This window comes from Hibiscus syriacus, unplaced genomic scaffold (genome assembly GCF_006381635.1).
Source record: "Hibiscus syriacus cultivar Baekdansim isolate YM2019G1 unplaced genomic scaffold, ASM638163v2 tig00000773_pilon, whole genome shotgun sequence".
In the NCBI taxonomy this organism is placed as follows: Eukaryota; Viridiplantae; Streptophyta; class Magnoliopsida; order Malvales; family Malvaceae; genus Hibiscus; species Hibiscus syriacus.
The window spans coordinates 37501-46370 of NW_024061823.1; the positions used below are offsets into that span (position 1 = coordinate 37501).

The window sequence follows — 8870 nt, forward strand, 5'->3', positions numbered from 1 at the left end:
CCGAAATAATAAAAAAATTATTTTTATTCAATAAAAATAGTGACTTAATTGAAAAAAAAATAATATATATGTGTATTATTGTAATTATTCTCAAATATAAGTAAAATTATATATTTTTTAGGGTTGGGTCGGGTATTTTTCATCGTAAACCCGAACCCGACCCGAAAATAATATAAAAAAATCTGACCCAACCCGAACCCAAATTTCTTTTTAAAAAAATCTGACCCGATCGAGTCGGATCGAAACCCGTCGGGTTTGGGTCCCATGCCGATCCTAATATTTGGCTCCTAATATATTAGATAGCAATGAGGACTTTATTGTTCATTATATTCCCCGCAATTGTAATATGGTTGCCTATCGGTTGATTTCATGGGCTCTTCGGTAGGGGAAACTATTGTTTTTTTTACCTAGTTTATTATGAGATTATTGCTTCTGATGCATTGAATGATTTAATGGTGTAGACATCAATTTTCGTCTATTTATATATATATAGAAAATTATATAATATATGGGTTTTTAAATATTTTGAAAATATATAATATATAGCTTTTGAAAACATTTTTTGAAAACATATATTATATAGTTTTAAAAATATTTTTTAAAATATATATATAATATATAGTTTTTAAAAACATTTTTGAAAAACATATATAGTATATAGTTTTGAAAATTAGTTTTTAAAATTATATGTTATATAGTTTTGAAATTAGTTTTTAAAAATCTATTTATATAATTTTAAAATTAGTTTTTAAAATATATAGATTCTAGTTTTGAAAATTATTCTGTTAAAAATATATACTATATGATTTTGAAAATTATTTTTTAAAACATATATTGAATAGTTTTAAAAAAATGTTTTTCATTTACTTATCTATTTATTTATTTTATTTATTTTATTATTTATTTATCTTATTTATTATTTATTGTTTTTATTTATTATTAATTTCTTTTTCCTTTTCTCGTTTCAGATCCAAAGTTGTTCGGGTCCAGTAGGTTTGGGGTCTGAACTAGCCCAGTGCAAATGAGGGTTTGCAAAACCCTAGCAGGACGGGTAACATGTCAACACAAGTGCCGCACAGCAGGAAAACCAACGGTCAAACCCGAAACGGTCGGCCGGCGTCTCGGGACTAACCCATCCCGGGATGACCGGTCACACATGCACGAAGATCTCGGAACAATTATTCTCGGGACCACAACGACCGGTGAAGGCCTATAAATGCTTTGCAAAGCCACGTCACGAGGGGGAACAGAACCACACAAGAACGGTAAACCAAAGCCACACAGAGATATACACAATACCAATGCAGTACCCAAGATCATCGGCCAACACACAAAATCCCATCACAGTAAACCAAAATACCTGCAACCAGACCACAACATCACCAAACAACGGCAAGAACAGAAAGCAAAATCATCGAAACCACAGGAAACAAATCATTCATAAAGCAAAAACAAAAAACAGAACGGAAAAGAAAGCATTTTTTCGTCGGAGCCGAGAGGAGATATCGTCGGGAAAGCGAAAGGTTCGCCGGGAAAGGTAAAAAATCGAAGGCTTAAACCTAGATCTACGCCAAGGGGGTTTGGTTTTGACGTTTTGGGGTTCAAATTTGGGATCTCGAGGGTAAGGTGAGCATTTTAGGGTGTTTTGGGTTTGCCCGGCCGCGGCGGCGGGCGATGGACCAGTGAGAGACGTAAAGAGACGACTGAAAAGAAATTTGTTCTCTCCTTTTGAAGAGAGAGAGAGAAAAGAGCTTTGGCCAAAATGGTGAGAATGAGAGGAGAATAGAGAGTTTTGGTATATACTGAGGACTTGAGTGTAATTAGAGGAAAGTTTAATTAGCTCCATCGTCCCCCAACTTTTGAATCGCCTTACAATCTGGTCATTGTATGTAATTTGGCCTTTGGATTTTTGATTTATTCGATTTAGTCACTGTTTTCACTTTTTATATTTTGCGAATTCATCCCTTAATTTTGTTTCCCTTTTAATTTAATCCTTTTTTTATTTTCATTTTTATTTATTTCTATTTTATTGTTATTTTTTATGCGATATTATTTTATTTTAATTCTTTATTATTTTATTATTTTTTCGTTTGTTTATTGTATTTTCTTTTTTCCCTACTTTTTTTATACATATTTACATATATATATATATATTATTATTTATCATTATTAACGTATATATTTTTTCCTTTCCTTTATTATTATTATCATCATTATATATACTTTTTATTATTTTATTTTATTTTTTTCTATCTTTACTGTTTTTTCTTTCTAGTTTTTATTATTTATTGTGTATTTTATTTTGTTCCCTTATTTCTTCTTTCTTTATATTTTTTATTATTATTATTTTTTATATTTATCCTATTTATCTATATTTTTTATTTTTTCCTTGTTTCTTTTTTCTTTATATTTCTTATTATTATTTTTATCCTATTTGTCTTCATTTTATTTTATTTTATTTTTCTTTATCTTATCTTATTTATTTTATTTGTTTGTTAATTGTTTTTTATCTTATTTATTTTAATCACCTTTTTTTTCTAACAAATGTCCTGACTTTTTAAGGGTACGTCTTCCAGTCAATCAAAGGTAAGTGATTTGAATCGAGTTTTTAATTTCAATTAAATTTTTAATTTTCGCTAAATAAGACAATCGAAAATTAATCGATACCGAAAGGGCGCTTTAAGGTGCGAATCCTTCCTTGACCGTAACCGACTCCCGAACCCGACACATTTCCGGTACAACGCAGATCAGGTAAGATGGTGTCTGACTCACTTAAATTCGTTTTAAAATGGTCAGTGGTGACTCTAACCCAATCAATTCACGTCGAAGCCCAATTATGGGGAACAGAATCGAAAGACAATTCCGACAAATGGTTTTATAATATAGTTCTTTGGGTACTCTTTTTCTCTTATAGCCTTAAAAGAGGCTTCAACGATATTCGTCTTAAAAAAAGAGCATTTGTATTAATAAAAAATAACATTTATAGAGAGAAGGCATAAAGAAGAAAGTTAGAGGGAGAAAGGAAACCAAAGGGGAAAGGGAGAAAAAGTTAAAAATGTTTTAAAATGAAAAATAAGTCTCTTAAAACGATGTCGTTTTAAAATAATAGTTCAGATTCTAAAACGGCATCGTTTTAAAAAGATCTATATGATAAATAAGTACATAAAGTATATTATTGTTCATTTATGTGTTTAAAGTATTTTTTGGTCAAAATAGATAATTAAAGTTATCTTTTTAGTCAAAATAGGTACCTTAAATATTTTTTAGGTCAAAATAGGTAGTTAAAATATTCAATTCTTTCATCCAAGTACCTAAAGTTTTCTTTAACTAATGCCACATGTCAACTTTTTTTTAGAATTTAGATGAAAAAGTTTGAATAGTTTATGTACCTGTTTTGACATAAAATACTTTAGATACCTATTTTGACAAAAAATAACTTTAATTATTTATTTTGATTAAAAAAAATATTTAAACACTCAAATAAAAAATAGAATCTATTTTAAGATAAACTACATCAGATACTATCAGACTTTAGGTGATGTATCGTTTATACCACTGAACTTTCAATTTTATTAATTATAGGACAGAACTTTGATTGAACTTTAGGCGATGTATCTTATCTATTGATTGACTAGTCCAGATCAGATACTGCAGAGGTAATGACAATCATCCCAACCCAATTTTCTTCTTACGCAATGGTTAGAATTCAAACTTCTAACATTATTTGAGAAATCTAATGTCTCATCTCAATTTACCATATATTTTAATTACTTATTTATGATATAAACATTTTAAAAATACAATCCCCGATCAACTTAGATCCAAGAGAGGATCTGCGTGCTTTTGATAGATTTGAAGAAATTCCCTTGGTTGTCCTTCCAATTTAATATATAATTCAATTTAGTCCATTTCTATTATTTCTTATAATTTTGTGTATTTCAATTTTTGGTATGATTTAATTTAGTCATATATTTAGATTAATTATCATTTTGTCCCTTGTAGTCTTGTTTCACATAAATTAGTCCTAACATATTAATTCATTTACACATTTATTTGTTTTATGCGTTGTATTTTTATTATTTATTAATATCGTTATTAACAAATAGTTGAAAATTGGGAAAAACAAATTGAAAGTGTATACAAATAAAGTGAGAAAAACTGAAATGTATACAATAGAAAAAAAATAAAGTTAATTATATTAAATATATTTTAATCATATGAATCGAGTGACCTTAGTGATAAAATTGCATTCGTAATACCTGAAATGGAAATAAAGTCATATTAGTATTTATTAAATGATTAATAATTAATATTTATTTATCATATATTAGTCCTTACTTCAAAATTAAAAAAAACAATTAAAATAAATTTAAAATAATTGTAAGTATAAAGGTTAAAGGTTAAAAATTAAATATAATGACCTAATCATTTATCTAATAAACCAAAATAGAGTTTGAAAAAGATGACCCAAGCAAAAACAAGTGTCTACAAGAAGAGAAGAAAATTTTGAGTGATGAATGATGTAATTTACCCATTTATAATAGTAACTAATGGAACATTTAGTCAATGACGGAACATTTAGTCGATGGGTCACTGTAGGTTCTTCTTCGAGTTATAAGGTTACATTGATCTAAAAAATAGCATGAGAATTACAATAGTTTTTTTTTAAAGTTCAAGAATCTCGGGTGTCTTATTTATTAATCCTTACCAAACCAAGCCTGATGCCTAATAGTAAAGGGTTGTTTTACAGTCATGTCAACCCTAAGTTTAGTATTCAATAGGGTCCCAACCCATGTTATGTAGGGGGGGAAATCTTATCAAAAATTTTATTTTGAAAAAAATAGTTAACTGCCTTAAATAAGCTGAACGTAATGGCCCCCATTTCTTAATTTGCCACTTGTAAAGATGGATCAAGACAATTGACATCCATTTGGAACATTTTATCCACCATAAATATTTTAATATTTATATAAAAAAACAAAGGAATTGTAAATATTCATGGGCTGAAAATAAACAACTAACAATAAAAAAAATATCATATTATAAATAAGGGTAAACTACACATTTAGTATCCAATTATTATTTTTGTTCTTTCTCGGTCACCCAACTATTTTTATTTCAAATCACACCTAACGTTATGTTTGGTTTCATTTTATCACATGCCGTTAAAAAAATAAGGCTTAATATAAAAATAAGTGCCTAAACTATACTCAAAATTGACTTTTGGTGCTTAAAGAATTTTTCGTTAAAAATAAGTGCCTAATGTTTTCTCCGTTACACTTCTAGGTGCCTACCGTTAAAAAATCATTAAGTGACACATATTATATTTAGATTTTTAAAAATATATATATATTAAATAATATTTTATTTAAAAAATAAACGTGACACGTGGGCACCTACAAGTGTAATAGAGAAAATATTATGCACCTATTTTTAATAAAAAATTCTTTAGCCACCAAAAGTTAATTTTGAGTATAGTTTAGGCCCTTATTTTTGTATTAAACTAAAAATTAATAAAATTATTGATGTGACATTTAAAAAACACTTTTTCTTTAAGAATTTTTTTTTAAAAAAATTCAATGATGCATGACATTACATTTTGATGACACATCTGTATCAATATTAATTAGTTAACGACGGATGATCAAAATAAAATCAAAACGTAATGTTAGGCATAATTTTAAAATAAAAAATAATAGGTGACCAAAATGAATAAAAGTGATAGTTGAAATACTAGACATATAATTTACCCTATAATAAATAAAAAGGAATGTAGGTTGTGCCTTTTTGTTATTATTTTATATAACAATGATCGCCCCGCCGGTCGCCGCTTGAAATTATTGTTTATACAAATGAACATAAAATCGAAAGTTAAATGGTGAATGATTAATACTAGGGATGACAACTCAACCTAAATTCGACGGTTTCGATCCGACTCGATCGGGTCGGATTTTTTATAAAAAAATTGGGTTCGGGTCAGTTTTTTTTTAATGTACCGTTCGGGTCATGTCGGGTTTAGGGTGAAAAAAATTTGACCCGACCTGACCCGAAAAATATATATAATTTATCTATATATTAGGAATAATTACAATATTACCCTCTTTATATAATTTTTTTCCAATTAAATCACTGTTTTTATTGAATAAAAATATATTTTTTAATTATTTCAGATCAGGTCGGGTCGAGTTTCTAAGTCATATATTCGGGTCGGGTCACGGGTGGAGGACCCTTTCTTCTCGGGTCGGGTGGGTGACCCAAAAACTGACCCCCCATTACCATCCTAATTAATACGTTTTTTCAAATTATTAACTAAAAAATGTAAATAAAAATAAATATAATTTATGGTGATTCCAAAAGTTGATATTTCCTGATGTCATCTGAGTGATACAGCGATTTTAACTAATCATAAGAAAATTAGTAAGCAAAATGATTATGGACTCTAGCATATCAAATAATATAAATTTATTTTTTATAATAATAAGAAAAGATTTAACGTCAAATAAGAATTAGATAATTTTATTTTTAAATTTGTAAAAATTTTAAGGGTAAACTACGTAGTTTAGTCGCTCTTTTATTTTTTAGTTTCATTTTGGTCATCTAATTATTATTATTTTTTAAAATTATATTTATATTATGTTTTGATTGTTTGTTCATTCGTCGTTAAAAGTAGACATAATTATTAGTATGACCAAACGAAACCAAAATATAACGTTAAACGTAATTTAAAAAAATTAAGTGTGATCAAACAGAACCGTAGAAAGATAGATGATTAAATTTTAATTTATTCGATTTTCAAAGTTATCCTTTATTGAAAGTGACAGTCCTTACATCGTCATCGTCATCTACAAAATGACGAAGAATAATCACCTTTGGGTTTAACCCTTTTAAAGACTCTAATCTGAAAGTGTATGAAACGAGTTAAACTCGGTGGTTCAATCCATACCAAATTTATGCTTACTATTTATCCGACTCATTCATCCCTTGGACAATTATTACTTCCACTCTGAACAAAAAGTAAAATAAAATGAAATGAAAACCCAGAAATAAATCCTGTCTCAGCATTTACAAAATTTACAACTTCCAAGAGATTTGACACTTAAAACCCGGCAACTGTGTCACTCAGCCGAACTCAAGACCCCATAACAACTGCATGTGTTGTATGAGTTCTCACCACAGTTTCCAGGTTTAATGTTCTTTTCTTTCCCCCTTGCATTGCAATACTATTTTGATTTCCATGCCTATATACAAAAACTGAAATAAAACTAACATAAATGCAGAAATATAAACAAATAAGCGCCTTGTTGCTTGAACCCTAATGGATAAAAATGAATCAGATTTAAATTTGAAGATGATTGTAAAACACCAATTTTTTTTAAACGAAAAACAGTAGCAGTTGTAATAGTGAATAATATAACACCGTGTCACTATAGTTTGATGATGATCAACCATCGTTTGGAGACTCGGAGATGCTTTCTAAGTGAGTCTCCACACCCCGACTCGACCCCTTTTTCGATCCCTTTGCGTCGACACCTTCTCCGATAGTATTTCGCTTAAATACCGATCCGATACCAAGAGATTCGACATCGAAATCGTGTTGTTGCTGCTGCGGCCACTGGCGTTGTTGTTGTTGGTGGTGATGTTGTTCCTGGTGAGATTGCCTCTTTTTTTCTTCTTGGTCGATTTCGATCGACTCTTTTCGGTGTCGAAGGGAGTGGTATAAGGAAATATATCTTCCCCCGTTGGAGATCGGCTTCGGGTGGGACGACGATTTTCGGGATCATGCCGTCATCGGCAGCAGAGGAGGAGGGTTTCTTAAGCAATGCTTAGGGTAAGCCTTCATGATCGCCGGCTTTGATCGTACCACTGATTCTTCGACGCGGCCATTGGAGTGTACTATTCGAATCACATCGAGTGCTCCACAGGGAAGATGCAAGAGATGCGCACCGTATTGTGTTCTTCATAAGAAAGAAGAAGAGAGGGAGGAAAATGAAGAGAAAAAGAGAGAAAATAAGAAGAGAAATGAGAAATCTCTTTTTCTTTAGCCTTAGCTAAACTCAAAAAGAGTTGGGAATCACTCACATTAAAGTTAAAATGTTCCCTTTTCTCTGCGTTTTTGAGGGAATTATTTTCGCTTGCTTTGGATGAAATCATGAATAATTTCACCTTAGTCTGTACTTTGCCTTTTGGATCCAGAGCTTATGACACATGTTGGTGCATGATTGGAACTGCCAAGTAAGCATAGCAAGACCCTCCTGCCCGGGGGTGCCTATGACACATGGTCCAATCAACTGGTGACACTTGGCATTTCATTGTCCCAGAATGCCACTAAAATTAGATGAGGAAGCTAATTGACTTGGGGGGACAGGCCTTGTTTAGAGTTTATAAAAGTTGGGTTTTGTGAGAAAGGAGATGGGGACAATTGGGGTTTAGGGAAATCTTCTTTTTGAGAGGGATTATGGGTTGTGATCTTCCAATATCCCCAAGCAATATCATGTGGCTTGTGATTTTCATTGGAAAGTTAGGTTTAAATGGTAGAGTTTTTTTTTGTGGTTTTAGATTATTTTTTCACTTTTTTTTTTCAATGCTTTGACTAAAATTGTTATGATAATTGTCTATAAAGTTTTCACTTTCATTTTAATCTGTATTCAAGATTTATCTTTTCTTCTTAAATTCCTTTCCTAAAAATTTTATAAATCATACGGGTTGACCGTAAATAAATTTATGATAAATACCGACTATAATTTTTCATTTAAATAAGAAAGAGTAAACAATTATAGCTATCACATCTTATATATTATCTTCAATAAAATAAATATTATTAAAAAAATTCACGTGAACCTATTAGTGATCATGTCGAAGACTATTGATAG

The 8870-nt window shown here is 29.9% G+C and overlaps 1 pseudogene; it reads right to left on the reverse strand.

The window, feature by feature from the left end:
- Positions 1-6981: 6981 nt before the first annotated feature.
- On the reverse strand, positions 6982-7961 carry LOC120217586 (annotated as a pseudogene).
- Positions 7962-8870: the final 909 nt, after the last annotated feature.